The following is a 23,716-nucleotide window of genomic DNA, read 5'->3' as shown; positions in this document are numbered from 1 at the left end:
AGAGGGGCCACGCTTGTCCCTCCTGCAGCCATCCCTGTAACCTGCCGCTGTGGCATGCTTCCAGGAGAGTCATCAAGTACTAAAAATAACTGGGAAATAGCTAATGGTGTGGCTCCTCTCTCTGTGTTAGTGGAATTAGCCAGGCGGCTGATCCAGCCAGGACTATGGTCAGCTGCTCCTGTGTCCTGCTGCTCTCCTGAACAGGACGTGGAAGTCACGGCACCTTGGCTTTGCTTCACAGCTTCACTGCTACACTTGCTGGGCTGTCACAGCCAATTTTTCTCCTCTGCTGTGAATCCAGGCATTGACAGGGAACTCAGCTTGTCCAGCACTGCTTGTGTTCATTGCCTCTTGTGGTGTCAAATCTTTGGCACAGCTTTGCTTGAGTCTCCAGATGAGTAGAAGTTACGGTTGTAACTACACATCAGAAGGAACAAACTCTTCCAGCTCTGTCTCACCCTCAAGTGGGAGTGAGGAGCTGGTGTTCAGTATCTTCAATCCAAAGCACAGGCCTCTGATGCTGGATGCCAAGAGCCTTAACTTTCTCCTACAGGAAAAAACCAGAATTCTGGAGTGGAAAATCCAAGAGATTGCTGTGCGTGCTGCAGTGGTCCTCTGTCCATCTCATGATCAGAGAACTGGGCTTGCAAATTGCTTTGCTGCATTTCTCCCTTCCCAGGTCTTTGTTGCTTGTTATCATTCAGGACTTTGCTCTCTTCAGTGGCCTTTCCTGCAAGATAGTGCAAAGCCAAGTGACCCAGGTCTTCAAGGAGGACATGGACCCTGCTGATTCAGCTAGGCTTCTCTGGTGGGGAGGTGTGGAGGCCACAGCTGCTTCTGGGTCATAACCACCTAAAACAAAGCCTGGGGTGCTCAGGGCACCCCGTGGCAGGGACAAAAAAGGGTTTGGGCACTTTTTTGTGTTAAACAGCTGTTTTATTCAGGCCTCTGGCTGGATGAACCTGTGCTCTGTGACCTTGTTTGTTGGTTGCAAATAGGGAGATGTCCTCCTTAGCATAGCACGTCCAGATCTTTAATCAGGGGCCTCACTGCCCATAACCTTGCTTGTAATAACTCTCTGCAATCACTGCTAAATGTATTCAGCCCTGGGAGCAAATGATGGAGGAGGCATCTCCATCCCTGCTTGTGGAAAAGGGGTTTTTCCTATATCCTGCCAGTTGCATGCTCAGGGTTGCTCTGTTAGCTAAACCCTCCTCATCCTTCATGGATGTGAAAATTCCTCTGGCTGGGAAAGCTGAGTGCCCTGGCAGAGCAAACCAGGTTCAAGAGCTGGTCAAATGCTGCAAATTTGACTGTGCTGAAGCTCTGCTTTTCTGCTCTGGACTTCTCCCTGCTTTTAATTCCACCGTTGTATTTGCAACTCTTACCCTCTAATTATGGGTGCTATGTTTCTCAGCTTTCCTTTCTGGGAAATGTGTCTGCATGTGTGACTAGAGCTGCACCTCCTCCGTGCCTGCCTTCAGGAGGAAGCGGGATGTGATCCCTTCGCCTTTTCCCTCCTCTTGGCAGCTGCAGCTGTCGCAAAATGTGGAGTTCATGGAAGGGACAGTAACCAGGATTCAAGGAGAGATTGGTGTCTACTGTCCTCTCTAACTGCAGTTGCCTCTTTTCTTATTTATAAGTGCAAGCAAACAGGTGCTAAAAGTATTTTTTCCCCTGTCCTCCTTGCATGGCACAGTCAGACTCTCTCCTGAGACATCTCCTCATAATGTTCTCTCTCCCCTCAAAGCTACCTCTGCATTCCTTGGAATCTCTGGAAGGACTTGATTTATCTGTTTATCTTCCCATCTCCCCTTCTTCGTTCCAGCTGGAGTTTGGGGCTTGGCAGGAATGAGTGGAGTCATCCTTGAGCTCTCTGCAGGTGAGGTGGGGATTGGAGATTCCTGTACTCACTTTAGATAGTGGGTTTTTTTCCATGGGGTGCTGTCTGGCATCTGTGTCCAGAGTCCTGTTCTGGATTTTTAAAAGTCTAATTCTTCCCAAATTTAGGAGCTGTGAATCTATGCTTCAGAGATCTTAGTTCATTCCCTCATTCCAGTTGTGTGTGTGGATGCTACAAGTATCGATCTCCCCTCGGAAGGGTGCTGCTTTGGAAACAGGTTGATGTGTGATTCCTTAACCTTTCTGCTCCGGAATAACCCAGGAAGCTTCATAAATTCCTTCATCCTCTAATTCTGGCTGTTCCTGGTGCATTTTTAAGTAGGCAGCTTGTAGATGTGCTCTCTGGAAATACCTACTTTGTGGTAAAGCAAAACCTCATCACTGGTGCTGTCACTGGAGAAAAATGTATTCATTATTATTCTTTTTATTATTATTTTTAGGAAAGATGTGATCTCACCTCATGCATAAAATTAGTTTAATGGAACAGCAGGAATGGGAGGGAATATTGACTTTCCTGTGCTTGTCTGGGGAGTGAGTGAACAATTTCTTTGCTCCCTCTCAGGCCCTGGATGAATGTCATTGGAGACACAATTTTAGCTGTGTCCATGAAGACAGCAGGGAACCAAAAAATAGGTTTTAAAAATTACTTAAAGAAAAAGGAATTTTTGAGCTTCTAAACATAGTCCTCAAGTAGCCAGTGAGGCTGAGAGCTGACTGACTTAGGGAAGGAGAAATAGGGGCAGCAAATGCATTTGTGTCTTGTAAATCCTCAAAAAAGGGGCTACATCCCATCTTGAGTGGAGGGGGCAAGGGATACCCTGTCAGGAGGGTTGGGACACCAGGTCTTGCATGTCCCATAGTCTTCCCATGCCTCTCCTGAGGTTATTCCTGCCACTTTTACCTGCCCCAATGAATACAGGCAGCAGACACTGTTGGTAGCACTGTCAAAGTGCACTTGTGCTTGCCTGCCCCTCAAAAACTTCGTCTTTCACTTCACTCCCTGGGAATTGGAAAGGAGAGATGAGGATAAAAGTGATAATGTCATCTCAGGGCAACCGAATGCCGGTGATGGCAGCGTGTGCAGGAGCTCTCGTCCAGCAGTCCCACACAGCCTTGTCCTTCGGCTTATTTCCCCTCAGAACTCCAGGTAATCTTGGGGAGAGTTTTTTTCACTGAAAAGTGAACTTTAATGAATATCTCCCTCTCTTGTGGAAGCAAGAAATTAGTAAAAATTTCAAACCAGAAACTCTTCCTTTGTCGGCGGCCAGAGGATCTTCCCTCTTTGTTTGGAGGAATATCCTGGTCAAAAAGCTGAGCTGGCTGCTGAACATAGGGCTTGTCACAGCTTCTGGCCCTGGGATTTCAGTGGAACCAAGCCCTTCACTCAAAGATGAGAAAAGGAGGGATGACTTTCCTGGAGGGAGAGCTCCCTTCCTTCTGAGCCCAGGTGTCTTTTCAAGCTTTGGTAAAACAAGTCCACTAGAATTAGGGGTTCTTTGAGTGAGAAGGATCAAAGGATGAGTTGGGAGGGGCAAGAAGTGTGGGAAGGAGGCAGTTGCAGGCAGAATTATCTAATTTCCATCAATAAGTGTGAGTCGAGCCTGGGGTTCTGCCTGTCTCCCAATTCCTTCCTTCCCTTCCAGTTTGTACGGGGTGTTTGCACTTTTTCCTCCTCCTCCTCCTCTCGTCCCTCTTGGGCTGCAGGAGATAGACACTTCTTAAAATGCAAGGTGAGGGGTTCTTTTTCAGCTCATCAAATGCTCTCTGGTGTCACCAGGGCTCTGAGAAAGCCTAAAAGACTTGGAGGCTGTGTGCAGTCTCATTCCCTTCAGGTGCCAACCCCTGGCATCCCTCCTCCAACAACTTTACTTCGTTGTGATGGCTTTCCAACATCTCCTTGCCTTTAGGTTCCTGCAGCTCCCTCAGCACTGCTCACTGCTTCTGACTCCACTCCCTGTCCTCCTTCCAGGTTGTCTTTGGGCCACCTCCACATCTACTTTACATTGCAGTGGCAGGGGACAAAATCTCCCTGATGCCTGGAAGGTGGAAACACGGCCATGAGGGAGCTTCCTGTGCTCTGCATCTGAAAATATCTCCCCTGCTACATGAAAAGAGATATAAAATGGCTTTTTCACCTGCTTTTCTTCCTTCTGTCCTTGGTCTTTGCTGAGATGATGGAATCATTGATCCAGCTTGCTCCCACCCTGGTCACAGCACAGCCACATGATGTACTGTCAGCGTTCAGGTTGTCTCCAGACCTCCTCTAAGCCAGGATCACAGGCTTAGATTAAACTGGTAGAAAACCTCACAGCTTTTGGGGGGGCATTCCCAGAGTGTACAGGGACTTGGTAGTGACATGGGATCTTGAGGAGAGCAGGCTTTGCTGGGAGATTTTATCTATTTTTACAGCTGGCGCAGGTGGATTTTTTCTGTGATAAAAGCTGTAAACACCGCAAAAGTCAGAATGCTCCTTCCTGGCTTGCAATAATCAGCTTCTCTGAATGACCCCAAAGTAATAGGACTTGCTGCAAGTATAGTAGAGGTCAGGCTCTGCTTGTAGGTGATAAGAGAGTTTAGCCTTGGACCAATTCCTTTGGAGGGAGCTGGATAAAAGGAAGGTGCTGGTGGTGCCCCTCAGGGGGGGATTTTGGAGTTAACCAGTCCCTTAATGCACATCAGAGAATCCACCTCCTCCAATCTCTGATTTCTTGGAGACTGTTTTCCTTGCTCCTGCAAAGAAAGTGGACACTGCTTTTTAATACCTTTCAATATTATCTGCCCGCTGTGGTTTTACTTGGCAGGAGCATAGTCTTTTTTGTTATCCATCCTTTAAACTGTTTTTGAGCAGGAAAACACTTCCCCCAAAGGTTACTTAAAGAGTTCTTGTCCAAATGGTGACAATGGCACCTGGGGGTTGTGCATTGATCCCAGAAGGCAAACAAACAACCCCAGCTTAAATCCTACACTAACTGTAAACCTTACACTTTTTAATTGGGAAATTGATTTTAAATCCAAGCCTCTTGAAAAATCTAATTATTTTCCTTAAAAAAAAAAAAAGAAAATAGGAAGCGTCTTTCTCTCTGTCATGCTCTACCAGGTGAAGGAAAGTGAGGAGGAAATAATTCCTGGCTGCATCTCTGCAGGGCACCCTGGTGATAACCTGGATAATACAATCTGATTTTGGTTTTGGGTCTGTTCCCTTGGATTATCGCATTTCTTCAAGGACCAAAAGCTGTGTTGGTGATTCAGACCCGGAGGGGAATGTCTTTTTTAGTGGTAAGCTTTCAGGTTGTTTTTTTTTCTCCCCAGCCATCAAAGGCCAGAGAGGAGGCTTTTATCATGTGGCTGCTTTACAGAGAACAAGTTGTGGGCATCCTGACCAGAGCCCAGATCTCCTTCCTTTCTTCCCAAGGAAGACCCTGGGTTAAAAGGGAGAGAAAAGTGAAGGGAAAAGAGGCGAAAGAGAAGGCCGCCTTTGGAATAGTGTGCCCATATCACCTGCCCTGAAAGGAAAGGTGGATTTGGAGAGGAGGATGTGTGTGGGTGTAAAATCTAAGATATGCCACACTGAAAGATGGATCCATCAGGATCCCTGCTGGATGTGAAGTCTGGATGTGTAGCCATTTTCCACGATTACATTTAAGTAGGGATCTGTTTGTGAGGGTGTGGGATCTGCTTTGTCCAACAGAAGGGCTGAAATCCAAAGTCTTGTGTGCTCAAGTCCTTTTTGTTTTAATCTTTGCAGAGGGGTTTCTTCCCCTTCCTGGTCCAGGTGAGGGGTTTCTCCTGGAAGCCTGGGTGCTGAGGGATGCTGGAGCAGAGGGATGCCAGCTGGCCTGCTTCCAGCAGTCTCCCTCCCTCCCTCCTTTCACATGCACCCGCAGCTACGTTGGAGCCGGCTTTGTTTACAGAAACACTGTCAAGCAAAAAAGTCTTTCCAATAGCTCCGAGGACAGGGATGTTTTCAGCTACTCAGTCACCCTCAAACTGTGAAGATGCGACATATCAGCTGCATAAAATTAATTTATTTAGTTAAGGGAGGCATTAATTAAGAGATCTCATTTATTGTGTTTCTGCAGACAGCTCTTGAGGGCCTTTTGAATTGTCAGCTCTGGTGACAGCAAAAGCTAATGATGTCATGAATCAGTAGTGGCAGAATTCATGCTGAGGGAGGAAGTGGGAGATGGTGGAAGGGGTTGAGAAAGGAGCAGTGGAGTTTTGACAGAGGCTTGGGCACACATTGCTGGGGGCTGACAAGGTGCTCTGCCCTTCCTTAGCCTCCCTCAGTGAATTCTGGCAAGAGGAAAGGCTCTGGCTCAATCTGGCTGCAGGAAAAGCCCAGGGTTTGGCAGAGCAGTTTAGCAATCCCACAGATGCCAGGACATGTCCAGCCAAAAATGTATTTGTGTGACTTGACTTAAAATAACTGTCTGTCCGTGTGAGCTGAACTGGAAAAGAATCTTTGACTTATTTTAAATAATCAGCTTTTTCTGCACTCGGAGAGGTTAATTCTCCTTGGTTAATGAGGTTGTGTCAATCTGATAACCAAGTGCAGGCCGAACACCAAACTTGTGGGTTTAAATTTAAAGTGTCTTAGAAAATAACGAATACACTTTATCTGTAAGAATTACATGCTCCAGTACAGCTGTTTATAGGCATCTCCTTCAGAAAAAGCTGCACCAACACTTTTTCCTCCCACTTTTTTTATCTTCTTATCATCTTTATCAAGTTGCTTTTGGAGAAAAATTGAAATTCTCTTGATGCAGATAATAGGCCAAAAGGAAAAAATCATACAAAATAGTGGAGGAGAGCTGCTGAACTCAGTAAGGAAGTAGTGCTGCCATCTCCCAGGCAAAGACATTTTGTGTTTTAAGCTCCACATTTGTTGAACAAAGGAGGCATTGCCTGTGCTTAGGAAATCAGCCTTGGCTCTTCTGGGCTTTCCTTCCTTGTGTGTCCTCCAAGCTCACAAACCAAGCCCTTGTTGTGGAGCCAAACTTCCAATTTCTCCCTCAAAAACAAGTGGCAGAGGCGGAGGTCGACAGGATGCCACAGCCATTTTCCATCTGCTTTCGCAGCCATGAGGGAAGCACCTCCCATGCTGCCGCAAACTGGTTGAACAAGTTGGAATTCGGCGGGAACATGGAGCACCTCTCGGAAAATGGATGGCTGCCGGAAGATTGTTTTAAGCGGCTTTTGTTGCACATACTGAAGGAGCAATTTTTTCCAGGTCACTGGTTTGATTTTCTTTAACACTCTACTAGAAAATATATATATTATTACTTCCTTGTTTTAAAATAGATTTTCACTCATTTAAACCCAGTGTAAGCATCAGCCTCATATAGGCTACCACTACCTCAACCTTGAGTTACTTATTTTTTTTAACATGATTTTTAATTTGTGTGGGATGGCAGTGGCTGTGCAGCTTGGATGAGCCTCTGGTCTTGCCCCTCTCTGGGTGATCCGTGTGCCCCTGCCCATGGGGAGCAAGGTTTCAGGGGAGTTTTCTGACGCTGGGAGCTCAGGGTGGGTTTTTGTCGAATTCACCTGCTCTGGGAGTGGTTTGAAAAACAAGAAAGGCATTTTTCCAGCCCTGAGGGGTTTTCAGTCCAAAAGAATTCCCCTGTGCCAAGGGCCTGTGTCCCCAGGGACATGCTCCATTTTCCTGTCTACCTCTCAGAGGAAAAAGAAACCTTGGCTTGCCCTTGGCTCCCATCACAAAAGCTTTGTGATCCTCAGGCAGAGCTGGGCAGGAATGGAAAATGGTTAGAGATGGAGCTTTTAGTTTTTGATTTAACCCCAAAGTGACACAGGGCTTTCCTGTGATGGAGCTGTAGGGAGAGGAGGGTTTTTTTCCCCTGTGGGATTTGCACATCCAATACATTTTCATCTTGGGTCTGTCTCCTCTGAAGCCACACAGGATCTGATCAAGGCTTTTCCTGCAGCAGCACAGTGTGGATTTTCCACTGCTTTACTACCGTGGTTGTACCCCAGGGCTGCCTTGCCCCATCCAGCTCAAAACTGGATCACAGAATTGAAATAGAACCATGAAATGGTTTGGAGGTGACTTTAAAGAACATCTTGTTCCAAGCCCCATTCCATGGGCAGGGACACTTTCCACTCAACCAGGTTCCTCAGAGCCCCATCCAACCTGGCCTTGAGCACTTCCAGGCATGGGCACAGCATGTTTATGGGAGAGGAGCAGCAGGCATTGTCCCAGCTAGTGAAAATGACTGGAGATTGGTAGGCTGGGAGGCAGAGAACAGTGTGGGTATGTTGCCAGAGCTGCCTGGGAAGGATTATCGCTCCTCACGGAGTGGCTGTGCTGGAGACTGGAGGAAGGGGTGCTGTGGGAGGGGGCATACGCAGAAGACGAGATCATAGGGGATTCATTTAAACCGCAGTGTTGGATCCTATAAATCTGTGGGGTTTTGCATATTTCCATATTTATATATGAAAATTTCACACGGTGGCTTAAAGGCAACTGAAATAAAAACAGGACTGTCAGAGCTTGAAAACCATCAGCAAATCTCTATCAGACCATTTAATGCAAACATATGGGCTTGAAAAACCTGTGAGTTGGTCCCTTGGGGCACTGCAGTTCTGTTGGCCAGGAGGGTGTGGAGCAGAGGGACCTTTCAACCCAGCTCACATCCCACGGGGATGGGACATTGGGCTGCTGGCATTTCCCTCAGGTGCTTTCTTGCTGTCTTTTGTGTGCTGTGATGGTTTGGGAATGGGCAGAGAGTTGATCTTCCTGGCTGCTTGCTTGTGATGCCCCAAAGCTGTGAGGGACGCTGGTGGCAGGGCTGGAACAGTGCAGAAGAATGTTTTACACCCCAAAGGGGCTGCGGTTGTGTTCAGGCTTCCTGATGGAGACTGACTCCTTCTCCTGTGAGCATGTGCCCTTTTTCTTTCTGATCTTCAGTTATCAGCCAGAATAAGAATTCTCCAAACCACTGGTCTGCATCACCTTCGCTGACCTTTTGCCGCTTCATGAGTCTTTTCCCATGGATTAATTTAAAGGAGCATTGCAGAGATTTATGCTCCATGCCCAGGTGGGTAGAATGGCCCTCCAGGTTAGAAAACAAACTCCTTAGATTGCCCTGCATATCTTCCTGCTGGTTTTTGGATACTTCTAGATGTTGTCCACCTTGTGGGTCTGTGCTCCTTGCTATAGGACCTCAACCCTTTCTGGTCACCCTGAGCAGCCCCAAATCCCAGTGCAATGTTCTGTAACTCTCAGGTCTGGCCTGAAGATTTTATAGAATCATAAAATAGTTTGGATTGGAAGTGACCTTTAAAGGCCACCTAGTCCAATCCTCTGCCATGGACAGGGATATCTTCCACTAGGTTGCTCAAAGCTTCATCCAGCCTAGTCTTGAATATTCCCAGGGATGGAGCATCCACTACCTCTCTGGGAGAACTCTGATTTCACCACCTTCATGGTAAAAATTATGCACCAAATGTTTCTAAAGAGAAACTCCTGCCTTCCTGATGCAAAGACAGGAGCAAGCCTCCCCCTGCTCCAAGCCCTCTGTAATTCAGGGCTCTTTTCCCTCTCTTCAGCCCCAAAGTAGGAGCTGGAGGCCACAGACGCCTTGTTTCATCTGAAGTCACCAAATCAAAAGGAAATAATTAGTGGAGGACGAAAAAGCTGGGACAAAAACAAGCTGTCAAGAAGAAGAAGGTGCTAATGTGTCTGTCATCCCTCTTCCCTTCTGGCCAGTCTGCAGAGGTGGCAGGCAGGCACTCCATCTCTGACAGAGAGGAAGGAGGGTGTCAGCACTTGCCTGTCAGCCTTCGCTGTCTCCAGACATCAGCTCTCCTCTCATGAAGACTCATCTTGCTCCCAGGCCACTTCCTTCTGCTGTCCCCCGAACTGTTCTTGGGAGGGATTTGCCCCATGGACAGTTTGGATGGCGATGGCTGCAACTTCCCTGCACAAGTGCTTCCAGCTCAGGTTTGATCCGCTGCACCGGACACCTACAATTGATTTGTGTCCTAACAGTGCCTATTTCTCTTCATTACCCACAGACAGGTGTGTGGAATGAGTAGCTCACATGCTGGTGCCCGCAGTTATTAAGTTAAGCAAGACGAATCCCGGTGTCAGCATTTCCCTTTTGGCATTGCTTAGGACTTTGCTCCTTCTCCTGCAGGGCTCCTCATGCTGACTTTGGCACAGGGTGACATTCTTGGGAGTCCTGAAATGTGCTTCTGCCTGGGAAGCAACATTGCTTCCCAAGTCATTGCTGTCACCTATTGCTGGGATGGGGGAAGAAGGAAGGCTTGACTGCAAATATCCAGGGGTATAAACAGCTGGGGAGCTTTGCCACAAGTTCTCCCCAAAGCTGTGATCTCAAAGATGGAGCTGTCACCCTCCATTGCTTTGCTCCATCAGGGACTTTCTCCTGAGTGGCGCCACCAGTGATGGGCATTACCAGAGGCAGGTTTTAAGGCTAGCAGTTAATATTTAGGTTCGTTTTTGAGGCCGGGCCTTGCTAACTTTTAACCAAACTCTTACACTCTTCAGCCTTGGTGGTCCTGCTGCTGGGAAGCCTTGGCTTACATAGAGGAGAGTTTGCCTGGCCAAGCTTCCAACAGCTGGGATGGAGGGACTACCCTCCCTCCCCCCCAGCCTTCAACAAGACTTTTGTCCATCATTTCTGTGCAGGGCTAATGATTTCTGAGGAAAAAGAGGAATACCTGCTAGTCACAGTGGCCTAAAATACCCCTGAGGGTGCATAGTGCAGTCAGTGGTGTTTGCTCCAGAAAAGCAGTTCAGTCCTTGATCTGTTCTTGGGCTCCATTAGGTTTATGGCAGCATCTCACCTCCCTGTGGGGATTGTTCCCAAGTCCTGCTGCCTTACTAATGGCAGGTTCCTGCCGCCTTACTAATGGCAGGTTCCTGCCATGTTGTTCAGCACCCATCCCTTTTTCCCTCTACCTGGCATTAGAGGGCAGTCAAAGGAAACCTTCCTTCCCCTCCTGCTCCCCAGGCTCTGCAGGCTGCCAGCCAGCACCTGCACCCATCCCGGGGGCAGAGGGCTGACCTCGAAGCAGGACCCTTTGCCTCGCCCTCACCCTCTTGTTTTGGGTTTCTGCTTGTATTTCACTGGTGAAAACTGCTTGTGGTTTTGTATCTGACATTTGGGATAGGGCATCTGCAACCCTGATGGATCCTGGGCACCATTTCTCCCCTGCCTCGCCCTCCATCTCCCCCTAATTGACATCCCTGTATCTTGTCTCCATTTGACAAATCAGGCTACTTACTCTAGGTGATGACATGGATAAATATTGCAGGCATTTGTTTTACGTCTGAATACCCTGATAATAAAAGCTATCAGAATCTCTTCCCCCTGCCTGTGCATAGCAATTACTACTGTATCACCAGAGTGGGATGTGGAATTGTGTCTATGACAGCAAGATTTTCCTCTTGCATTGGTGGTTTTGGGCCATAAAACAGCCTTTTTTTTAGACCAATTCAGCAGCAGTCTGGTGAGACTGTGCAAGCTGTGGGTTCAGAGTGGGGGATCTTGCAGAAGCCCTTTTGCTCACAAAATTCCAGTTGGATGGACCTGGGTGTCTGGAGTGGCCATGGCGGGTGGCAGTGGGTGCCATTGCAGGTTGAGGGTGCGGTTTTTGACTCGTGGGTGCTGTCCCTGTGCCTTCCTCGAGCCAGCCCCCATCCAGGCTCTGCTCCTCATCCTCACTGGCACATTGGTGGCTCTCCTGGGTTGAGGCTGTCAAATTGCAGGGTATTATTTTTAGCCTGGTTTCCCGAGGAAAAGCAGCTTATGTGATTGTACTGTCTGTCAGTGCCTTTCCTCCCACCAGCCTCCTCTTAACAAGTTTTGAACCCCCTGTCAAATTTTCCAGGAGGGATGGAAAGCTCCAAGACGTGACGTTCCTGCACGTTTCCCTGCAAATTAGCAGCTGAGACCACCTTCCTTAGGAGTGGGATGAGGCTGGGTGGCAGCACCCGGGGGCAGGAGGAGACACTGGGGAAGGTGCGAGACGAGAGGCTAGGAATGGGCTCTGCCGAAGGCTTAATATCTCAAATACAGATATGAAGCACTCATGCCTTAATTAAAGTTAATTCTTGGGAGAGGCGTTTCATTACAAAAGGTTTCTCCAGCTCAGGCGTGTCCACACCATCTGCTTGGAGCCGGCAGTGGCAAAGCTCTCGACCCCACCGGCTGTGAGGACTGGCCCTTCCCAGGAAAAGGACAAGCTCAATGCAAAAGCCTCTCCTTTCTTCCTCCCTGCCTCTTAGTCTGGGCTGTTACTGACAGTAATTTATAAATATTTTTAAGTGCCAAGTGCTGTTCCTGGCAGGGGAAGGCACAGAGCTTCATCTGCTATGATCTTCCTCAGTGTGGGCTCTCTGGTGGCTGTCAGTGTGGTTGGGCAGGCCATCCTTCTCCTTTCTCCAGCTATTTCTTTTCCTTAAGCTTTCAGGAATGTAAGAGTTTGTGATTTCTACCCTTTGTGAAAACTGGGTGAAAGTTATTAAATGATGGCTTGAGATGGTCACACACACACACACACACACAGGAGCTCCAGTTTCTTAGGAAGCTGGTGTTAATGAGACACAGCTCCTGTTAATGCTTGCTTACTTTTTCAGTCAAGGTCTGTGCTGGGAATGGAATTTTTATGGGAAATCTTAAACCAAACAATGATGCTAATAAGCTATAATCAAAACCAGAGAGGGAAGGGACCTGCTTCTTTCTCATCCCACAGCCCTGCCTGAAGTTTCAAAAGAAGGGCTTTTCCTACAGCAAGATAAAACCAGGATTTTTTTTTTTTTTTTTCCCAACCAGAAGGTGAGAGTGGAGCTCCCAGGACTGGTGTATGGCTTGGGCCTCGCTGGGAATGCTGGAGAGCATTCCTCTGCTCTGAAAGTCTTGAATCTGAGCCATCTGCATCCCTGGCCAGTGCCCAACATACCAGGTTATTTGTGCTTTGTGAAGCTTTGTTTTTCTTATTTTCTTCTTTCTTCCTTTTATTTCGTTGGCCTTTTTTTTAACCACTGACAACTCCACGATGATGCTGAAAAATCTCTGGCCTGGGTGAATAAATATGTCATTTGAAATGGCTTTTTTCTCTCCTCTGTGTGAGATCTTGGGTTTGGCAAGTTGACATTCTCTGACTAAAAACCATTTTGTCTCAATTTCTGGCCATTCTTGCTCACAGTGAGTGGGTTTTGCCCATAAAGACAGAAGTTGCTGGGTAAAGCTGAGTAATTCCCTGTTCAGAGGCCTTTGCTGCTGTCTTCTCTCCCCTCAAGCAGCCACCTGAAGAGGATTATTGTCACGTATTTTGATGTAGAACCTGAATCTGTCTCCTGGTTTACTCAGGAGAGATCCAAATGCACTTAGAACAAGCCCAGGATCCCTCATGAAATGTTCACCTGCTTAAAGGCTTTAAAGAAAAAAACCCTTTATTAAGAAGAAAGAGTTTTTCCCACTTTATGAGATGATGGATATTTTTCTGTGTGCAATGTTTAGATAAAGGGGCTGAACTTCTAACTACATTACCTAAGGAGGCTTAATAATGTTTGCCCAAAGTATCTTGTCGTGAAAATTAACCGGAGTCAATTCCGTTTAATTTCTGTTAAAATCCCTTTGCTTCATCCCTTCCTGCTTTCCAAGGGTCTTGCAGGCCTGTCTGAGGATGGGAAATCCGTGGGTTCCAACAGAGACAATCTTTTGTTTGGAGAGGGCTGGAGAAGACGTGGGTTCGGAGATACTGCGTTGAGAGACCTCCCATGCTGGCCAGTAAGACCAATTTATATTCCAGCTGTTCCTCAGCCTTTTGGGTTTCTGCGGTAGCAGTTAATAGGTTTTTTTCTCTCTCCTGGGAATATTTTGAATTGTAGATCCCTTTTTGCCGTCAGGGTCCCCTGATCTGTTATAGGACAAGCGCAACCAGACACGTGGGGATTCTCTACAGACTTTTCACCCTTGCCACTGATCTTTTGAACCTGCCCTAGGATTTTGTCCCACTGAATGTCATTCCACATCCGTCAGTGTGGTTCTCAAAGGCATAATTTCCTTCCGAATGATGCCAAAACTCCTTGTTTTGCCTTGTTTTGCTTCCAGAGTAGTGAGTTTGATGAGTGTTGGTCCCCCGTTGTTAAGGAAGTGTTGAATGTGAGTGGTGACTGAACAGCCTGCTCAGCAAAATCTCTCCAGGCTGCCTCCTTTTTTGGTATTATCTGTTATAATCTTATTTTTTTTTTTTAGGCAAAGCAATATTTTGATTCATAATTCTTACCGTAATGTTCCCCTCCTACAGTTTAACTAATCATTTGCCCATGTGGCAAAATATCAAAAGCTTTTCTGAAGTCCAGATGGTCAAGCTCTCTCACAAAAGACAATGATTGGCTTTTGTGTTTAAAAAAAAAAAAAAAAAAGGCTGTTATGTCCCAGAAAAATACTTACTGGGCTCTCCTGACTGAATCCATGTGTGTGAAATCCAATTGGTTTTACCCATTTTCTTAGATTTTTGCTTTGGAGTTGCTTCTCAAGCACAGCTGCTGCTCAGACCAACCTGCAGCTGCCCAAACCTCACCCTCCCGCACCAATCTTAAAAATTCCCTCATCTTTAATCTTACACCCTCCTTCCCTTCTACTCCCCCTTGTTAGATCAGTTTAAAACTGTTACGGTTCAAGTAGCTGCAGCCACCCTGACCCCAGAGACAATACCAGAAACCACAGTTTGCTGGTCAGGCACCAATGTTTAGAGACTGCCTCTGGTGAGGGTGAGATCCCATCACCCCTTGGGTCGGTGATTTGCCTATTCTATGCTGGTTGGTTCTTGTTCTCCCCGCCCTGTTTTATGTATAAGTTTGTAAATGTTCATTTTCCTTAGTTAAATATGTATCAGTTCTTGAAGCTTCTCTGTTACTCGGTACCCCACTGGCTATCCCTGTAATCCCGCCTCTGAGTTATTCCCATTGGTTACCTCATTGTCAGTCCCGCCTCCTTAGCCCTACACTATTGCCGTTATCCTTATCCCTACCTTTCCTGCCCCCAGTATAAGATCCCTAGACCCTCTCCAAAACTGGCTCTGTGTCCCTGGAATTTCACCGCAATAAACCTGCTTGTGGAACCCACACGGAGAGTCCCCTTCTTCCTTCTTTGCTTCCGCCTTGTGCGCCCCGACAGCTTAGCTCAGGATAAGCTCCTTTGGGTGAGGAGCTTGCCCTCCCCTCCTTTTCTGTGTGGAGCCGCGGGTACAGAGGTTGCAGCCAGACCTCCGGGCTTCTTGTTTCCTGGCTTAGTGTGCCCTCATAAAATAATCTGCAGAGAAAGGAGTCTGTGGGAAGCGAGGCAGTGGCACTGAAGTGATTATTTCCACTACAGTAAAGGTTGAAAACTGGTTACAATTATCACTCCTAGTTTTACATGCCTACAGGATTAGCCTTTGGGGAATTAAGTTGACTATTCCGTCATGCAGGTGAGTGTTCTGTTTTGCTCCTTTGAACCAGCCTTTCTCAGGCTATCAGGGAGAGGAAGATAAAGGATGCCATCCTATGCTGTATCCCGCTTTCCAAAGCCCTGACCATGGCTCAAGGAATGCTTTGTCTCTGCAGCAGCTCACATTGGAGAGATTAATTTGGGCTTGTTTCAAGGTCATCTCAGGTGAATCTTTTTGTTGAGTGTGCTTGCACCACTGGAGAAGTGTGGATCCTTTTAAAATTCTTCTAGGCTGTGGATCAAGGGGAAGTGGGGGGAAATAAGCTCTGATATTTCAAGAAAATATAAATAAAGAGACTCGATCCAGACGCTCTGTGTGGTACAAGGAGGGTGAAGCTTTCAGGTTGTCACTGTATGGATTCCCAAGCTGAGGGCAGAATTTCCACTTAATTTTTCATTTTGACAGAACATATCAGGGTAATTGGCTTTTCTTTTCTTTTTTTTTTTTTTTTGTTTTTTGACATGACTGTGCCCAACCCATTCCAGGGAGTTCTTGTGACTCCTTGTGAATGTCAGCTCCTATGCTTTGGGTGGCAACTGGGTCCCACTGGGCAGAAACTGCTGAAAACCAGGGCCTTTAAGGAAAAGTTGCACCAGGGGAGGTTTAGATAGGAAAGATTTCTTCATATAAAGGCTGGTCAGGTATTGGAACAGACTGCCCAGGGAAATGGTGGAGTCACCATCCCTGGAAGTGTTGGAGCAATGTGCGTCTATGGCACTTGAGAACAAGGTGGTGCTGCTGGGTTGATGGGTGTACTCAATGATCTTAGAGGTCTTACCCAGTCTTGGTGATTCTATGGAGGAGGGAAACCTAAGATTGGTTGTGATATTGGGGAGGCGTAACCATTTTTGCTATTGTAAAGTGACATAAAGCTTTAAACAGTGATGGGAGATGGATACAGCCAGTAAGCAGCACAACAAATGACAATGGGAGATGGGTACAGCCAGTGAGTAGCACAACAAATGACAATGAGAGATGTTTTTCCTCCAGTGATAAACTCAGGTCCATTTCCATGCCTGAACCGTGCAAAGTAGGGGATATAAGTTTTTCACTGCTCCAGGTTTCTTTGAGAAGATAAAGATCTTGCATTTCCTAAGGAGTTGTGTTCTTCAAATGTTCATTCCTACTTGAATTGGAATTACCTTAAACACCCCTGGGTACATCCCTCCTACCTCTTTGACAGCTGGTATAGGAGAAAGGACCAGAAATTGCTTTTCTGTTGACTTTATGGTGAGGCTGCAGCTTTAGGAGATGATTAGAATGAAACAAATCCCCAGTGAATTAATTGAAAGGGTCAATGTCTGTAGTTAATCAGTTAAAACTGCCTATGGTTACCCAGCTGTGTCTTTCATGTCAGCAAGATGTCATTGAGGCAGGAGCCATCTAAGATGCATTCATTTGGTGGTTTTTTGGGGGACACATGGACAATTATGCTTTGACATTTATCTCAGTCCTAGCTTTGCCTCTCTTCCTCCTTGCTGGGCTTTTTTTCCCCCTCCCATTTAGGTGGAGGTTGCAATAACTTGACTTAATGACACTTTTTCAGCCCTGATCTTGGTGGTGACAGTTATTAACAGTTCCATGATAAGAAACAGGTGTTTCAGCATGGTCCATCAGGCAGAAGAAGAACAATGCCTCCCCAATGTCATTGTTCATGATGTATTCAGTGACTGCTGGCTTTTTTTTTTTTTTAATGAAGATTTTATTCAACCTCATAGGTAGCATTTACTATTTAGTATGCAGGCTTTGGGCAAGCTAGTGGGGTGGAAAAGCTTTTAATTTCTTTTTAATGCAAACATGGATCTTGCAAGACCTTGTCAAGTGATTGGAATGGGCTCAGGCTCTTGCTTATGTCTCTCATCATCACTTGGTGGTGCCCTGCAAGAAAATCCTGAGTATTTCTCATGAGATTTTTGTGGTTCAAGGGACAGGTCCAAGCCTGAAGGGATCAGGAAGACTCTCCTGGATACTCCTGTTTTGTAACAAGGATCCACACCTGGGATGGTTTGGGCAGAAAACATCATTAGTATAATAGGGGCATTGAAACAGCTCCTGGGCTCTGCTGCCACTTCCCAGGCTTTCTCATGGATGGATGGGTGAGGAACAATATTTTGGAGCACAAGGCTGTTAAATATCCTGGGTAGTTTCTTTTCTGATGAGGTGGGAACATGGATCACTTGCCCTGGGTGGGATTGCTGGCCATTTGCTTTGGGCTGTGAGGGGAGGGGAGCTCTCCCTACAGCTGGATCTCAGGGTGTGCTGTGCAGGTCTCACATTCCCTGTCTGTGTTCCTGGGGCTCAGGGGGAAAGAGGCAAATATGGGGCACAGCAGCCACACTGGCCCTTTTCCCATCCTATGCTGGAGTTATTCCCAGAAGGAGCAGGCATCTCTGTGGATCAGTGGGACTGGCTATCTGGACACCTGGTAGATGCTGGAGTGGATATTTCATATCTCGTCAAGGAAAACTTCCTGCATCCGGAGGAAACTCCCCAGGTGATGTGAAGAGACGGAGCTGTCAGTGCTTGGACTGCTGTCTGAAGGATGCAGCAATGGGCATCTTTTCTTCCCCTTCCTCCAGGGATGTTGTGGTCCAGCTTTCACTGGATTGCAGGGCCCTGCCTGACTGACCTTGCTGGAGCAGCTCTTGAAAACATGGCTGGGACACCTATAGCCTCTTACAACTTTATACCTATGGATTTGTCCACTGTGTATTTACTTACCATTGATTTTTGAGATCACAAAGGGGTGGATCAGTGCAAGGCCCACCAAAGATGCTCGACAGGTCCCCTTGGCCTCCTGTGAGACCCAGTCCTGCTGCTTGGGTGAAAAAGGAGAAAGAACGATTAATTTGTGATAAATAATGCATTTGCTCCCACTTAAAGGTTTTTTGATCTCCATAGTCTTCATTCCTCTGGTGACAGGCAGCTCTGTGTTACCCATCACGGGGCTTTAACAGCCTCCACAGAGCCATGCTCAGCTAATACATCCCTGCCACAGGCAGGGCTCCCCATTATTACTTTCTTTCCAAAAATAATAATAATCATTAAAAAAAATTCCGCTCTCCTGCGGTGGCTTTTCGCAGCAATTTCTCCAAATGAAAAAGTTAATGAATATTAAGCATCCTTTTTCTGGGAAAGCAGCAATCAGGAGAGAAGATGGAGTATCCCCTTTAAAATCTCTCTGTACATTTGAACATGCACACAGAGCCCCTTCAAGGCTGAGAAGAATTGGAAGTGATGGTTACCAGTATAATATTTAAATGAGTGTTAATTACCATAAACCGTTTGGATTTTAATGTCTCCTTCTGTACAGTATGTAAATCAGGGCTGGAATGGGCTTATGCGCATGCAGCAGGCCTCTGGTGTTGCGGATAAAAGGAATGTTTTCCAGGACAGGGATCTGGCTGCCTGGTTTCCATTAAAGTTTATGGGAGCAGTGGGGATGAATACTGGCCACTTTGGGGAAGGTTTTCCCTCATCTTCAGAGACAGCCCTGCCTTGAGGACGACTCGTTCTTGCTGTCTCATCCTGCTCCCTGCCTGAAGGCTTCTCTAGGAGGATGCTGCGGAGGTGCCTGAACGACTTGGGTTTGGATCTGGATGGAGGGATGTCTCTGTCAGTGTGATATAGCAGCTCTTGACCGTTTTATTGCGTACTAAGGGGTTTTTATGGGGTTTTCAGCATCCAAACCATGAGCAAGTTAATTCCATGGTTTGCTATACCTGCATCCACACCTTTCACATCCCATCCTGCCTCCATCCAGCCTGGCCTGCAAACCCGAGCAGAGGGGAAGAGATTGAATGGAAGCTGGTGGAGACCAGTTGAACTTCAGGCACCTCAATACCTCCCCAGCCCCCTTCTTGTCCTTCCTCTTTGCCCCCCTCTTCCTCTGTGGCAACCTTGTTTGCCTTGCAAAGTGGTCTCATTATAAATGCATCAACCTCTGCCGCTCTCACACGTGTAGCCTTCATTTAGCCCTCCAAGCTCAATTACACCTCAGGATGTCTTGGGGTAATTAAGTAATATTAGAACATTTTCTTTTCTATTTTTTTTCCCCTTCTCTAATGCAGCTTTCAAAGCACAAACCTTGGCTCTCACTCACTGGAGCCCATTTCTCCAAGCCTCTGAGTTCTCCTTAATACACCTCACCATGAAGGCAGGCTAATGACATTTCTGAAGGATGTCATTAGTGTCATATTCCTGCTGGGTTCTGAGGGCTGGTATGCAGCAGGAAACACTCCCTTAGGTGTCTTTCAGCTTCACCATGCTTGATGCCACCAGCGAGGAGTGGCTGGGCTTAGAGGGGAGCTCAGCCAACAAAGCTGCCTTGCTTTGGGCTTTGTTGTGAGCAGTCCTTTTCCTTGGATGCGTTTCATCCTTCACCTCATCGTGGTTTACAAATATTAACTGATTAAGCTTCTCAGAGCTCCTGTGAGATAAGTAATTGCTCCTCTAATGATTGGCATTATATCCACTCTCATCTCCAAGCCTTGGACAGTGCAAAAAGAGTAAGGAGGAAAATCCTGAGCACGCAAAAAAGATAAGTGATGCTTTTGGTTTATCTGACCATCTCACCTGCTGGCTGGTGGCCAGAAATCTGGACTTACCATAACAGGCATCTCTGACACTGCTTTAGGAGCCCAAGGTCCACACGCCTCCCTCTTTTATCTGTGTAAATCCCAGTGCGCTCTGCTGGCTTCACTGGAGGCTCCTCAGAGGCTTCCCCAGAGGGAAGAGAAACCAAAATTTGTCTATTTGGGGACCCCATTATTTGCATCAGGCATGGGATGCTGGTTCCCAAGGAAACAAAAAGGAAATGATGGTCACACCTTATTATCTTTTTTTGTCTCCCTAGGTGGTTACAAGGACAATGTTATGGTTTTAGACTACCACAGCTCTCTTGGCTGGCCTAGTGTGAGGTGGCCACTGGTCTCCCACAGGGGAGTGCTGCTTTCAGGGGTTGTTAGAGGGTCATAAAAAGAAGTCACATATAATTTACGTTAAAAATTGCCATGAAAATTTCTGCTTGTGTTGTGCTGGGTTGCATTTTGTTGTCCCAGAGAGATGCATTAGCTCTGTCAGTGAAGCTGGAGCTTGCTGCCTCTGGAAAATATTGATCATCCCAGGTAGTTCCTACCCCTGTGGGGAGCCTGGTGTCCCCCTCTACCTGCCTGGCTTTTTGGGGCACTTCCATAAACATTAGGGATGAGGATACTGCTGCCATGACCCTGGCTCACTACTAATGCAAGTGGGATAGTAAGGTAACCTAAAATTGCATACTTCCTTGGATCTGGATGGAAGGGTACGTTTCAGTCCAGGATATCTCTCACACTCTTTTGGTTTTATTTTTTTCCACTTGCACATGGATGTTGGGGTTTTTTTGGCCAAAACAATAAGCACGAACCAGAAGGAAGTAAAATCTTTACATCATGTAAAGATGGATTGCAAAGCTTTTATGAAGACCTATGTTGTGGAAAAAGAAAAACCGCTCATGGGTGGGTCAGGCAGAGCCTGGGAACAGCAGGTGCAGCTTATTCGGGTCAATCTGGGCTTGGTAGCACTGTCTGATTTGTGCTCATTGGTGACACCTGCTTTGGAAGCATCACACTGGAGACAAATTATCTGGAGCTGTCTTTATCCTTGGGCTTTAATCTTTGCTACAACCTCCTGGGTGTTAGGAAAGCCTGGATCTGTGAGGCCTCTGTGCAGGGATGGATGGGCAGACTGGCTTTTCCCTTTCATGCACTGGGGTGAAATTAACGGAATTTTGTGAAAAAAGACTGAGCTAACAAAGCTAAGCTGCCTTGGGAAATGTTGTACCCAGAAGCTAATTTTCCAAGGTGTGGGAATCCCAGGCTTTCCCACAGTTCTGGCCAAACTGCCAGCTTGCTTTCATCTGGAAGGAGAGACAGACATTAATTGAGAGGTTCTATTTACTTTTGGGGGTAAAAGTAGGATCTGGGCTGTGAGACACCTGCAAGGGGGAACTGCTGCATGCAGGGATAGACTGGAGCAAACATCTGGAGGTGGGGGACCAGTCTGTGTCCCAAAAATCAGGGAAGGCTGAAGAGAAACATGGCCAGCAGATTAGTCCAGGTGAAAGGAGGATTGACTCACACAGAATTTGGGGCAGGGAGAAACCTGTCTGGAAGGTAGGAGAGTCCTAAATCAGTTCATTTCTGTACACTGTGATGTTCTCAGGAACCTGCTCTGGCTCTGACCAGTCCCATTTGTGATGAGCTGGCAAGGTTTTTATGTAGGTCCAAACTGACATTAAATCCTCTATTTTCTGCTTGCTGGTAACTGTGTGATTCAGAAGCTTTCCTCCTGAAAGCAGAGTCCTGGGAGTGCCCAGCAGCAAAGGGAGGGGAGGCAGGAGCTGGAAGCCTGCAGCTGATCCAGCCACTCCTGGTGTAATAGTGCTTATCCAAAGGAGTGCTGGGACTATGAACATCACATTTTGGCTGTAGGAGGGAGAGCCAAATTTTTTAAAGGCTCCTGTAGCCTTTAATCAGCTGCAGGCCATATGTGTCCCAGGTCAGGAACTACAGCCTGTGTTGGCTGCAGGGATCCTGGGGGGATGGTGAGGCTTCCCAGCAGCAGAAGTAGCACATCACCTAACGCTGAGGCAGGAGAAGTTAGAGGATAAACAAGGAACTTCTCTGACTGACCACTTAAGGTTGCCCATGCTCTAATGACACATTCTGCAGATTACAGAACCTAGTAATTACAGCTAATAAGTCCAAGATGTGTAATTACCCTGAAGCACTTGGAGCTAGAAGGCAGAGTTAAGCATGACTGTTACACACTTGTTAGGTGATCCATTGCTTTCCTTGCTCCACACATGAAATCCAGGAGTGGCAGAAAGTGCAACTGTTCTTTTCCCCATCCTTGTCAGTGCTGGATGGAGGGGAAAAGCCAGGTCTTTTTCCTGCTTCCATTTCCCAGCTCCAAAATCCCTTTTCTTTTCTATAAGAGAGATGATTCCTGCTTGGATTTTCAGATCTGGGGTGGAAGGCTCTTGAGGGGAGGTTGTGTTTGTTTTTTCTCCCCACCGCTCTGCTTCCCTTCCTAATTAAAGTAGATCTTTTGTCAGCTCCTGAATTTCTTCCCAGCCTCCAGTTTTCCCAGAGAGGCTCCTTTACAATTTCTGCCTCTAATCAATACACAGTTTATATGCAATAACTTTGCCCAGAGAATAGGGAAGCAGCGATCAGCATTTCTCCTGCAATTCTGGTGTGCTGGAGTCGCTGACTGAAGGTCAATGCAGGCTTGACTGTGACTGATTTTTACTGTCTTTGGGCAACCCGGCAGTAAAATGCAAGCTTTGGAAAACCTCAGTTCCACGCAGGCCATAATGGATAGCACTGTGCAGCCTGCCAAGCACGCCGTGAAGCTGGATTCCCTGGAAAAGCTCCCTCTTAATGCTCCTGCAACCCTTTCTGATGGAAGAAGGAGACCCCATACCTCCCTGGGACATGATGGATATCCTGACAGGAGCTATTTTCCCCAGCTGTAAAGATAATGGGTGCTCTGATGGCAGGTGAGGCTGGAGCCTGCTCAGGGAGTGAGGAGAGAGCTGCATTAGGGGCCCCCGGGGATGGCAAGACAATTCCAGAGAGAGAACCTCATGCTGAGGGAGCAGCACCTCGTTTAACCTTCATCCCAGCTGGGCTTGTGCTCGTCTGTCTCCTGTCACTTAAGATCCTGCTGTCACCTCTTCAGCATCCCTCTGGCAGCGCTGTTCCCACACAACTCCCAACAGGAAGGAGAGAGAGCAGGAGGGGGAAGAGAAGATATGAGCAAAGACCCAAGAGGAAGTCTCAATCCTCCATGAAACTTCTGGGGATGGCTGTCACTCTCTGTGACTGTTCACACCCTAAAGCTCCCATGGGCATTGCCTGGGAAGAGAGAATATACCCAATGGGAATGGCCACTTTTGGGTGTCCCACAGTGTCTCACAGTGGTGGGATCAGTCAGGGATGCTCCAGCTGACACGCTTAACAAGCAGGGAGGTGCAGCCTCGCAGTCATTTGGTGTCTTATTAATCACATTTAATGTGTAGTTTGATTTAGCATTGAACATTTTAAAATTCCCTGTCAGAAAGGTTACCCAGATAATTACAGATATAAATCTCAGGGATGTTCTTGCCAAAACAAATGGAGCATCTCATGCTCAGGCCAGGGATGAACCCAAAGAAGCTGTAAAAAGGGTGTGGAATGATGGACCAGGAGAAGTGATGAGAAGTGGGAAGGACACTCCAGCAGAGGGCTGTACGCTGCCTGCCACCAGCTGTCCCATTCCTGCTTCCCAACCCCAAAACACGTAC

Source organism: Corvus moneduloides, chromosome 8, assembly GCF_009650955.1.
Source record: "Corvus moneduloides isolate bCorMon1 chromosome 8, bCorMon1.pri, whole genome shotgun sequence".
Classification (NCBI taxonomy): Eukaryota; Metazoa; Chordata; class Aves; order Passeriformes; family Corvidae; genus Corvus; species Corvus moneduloides.
Note: the sequence above shows the minus strand (reverse complement) of the source record.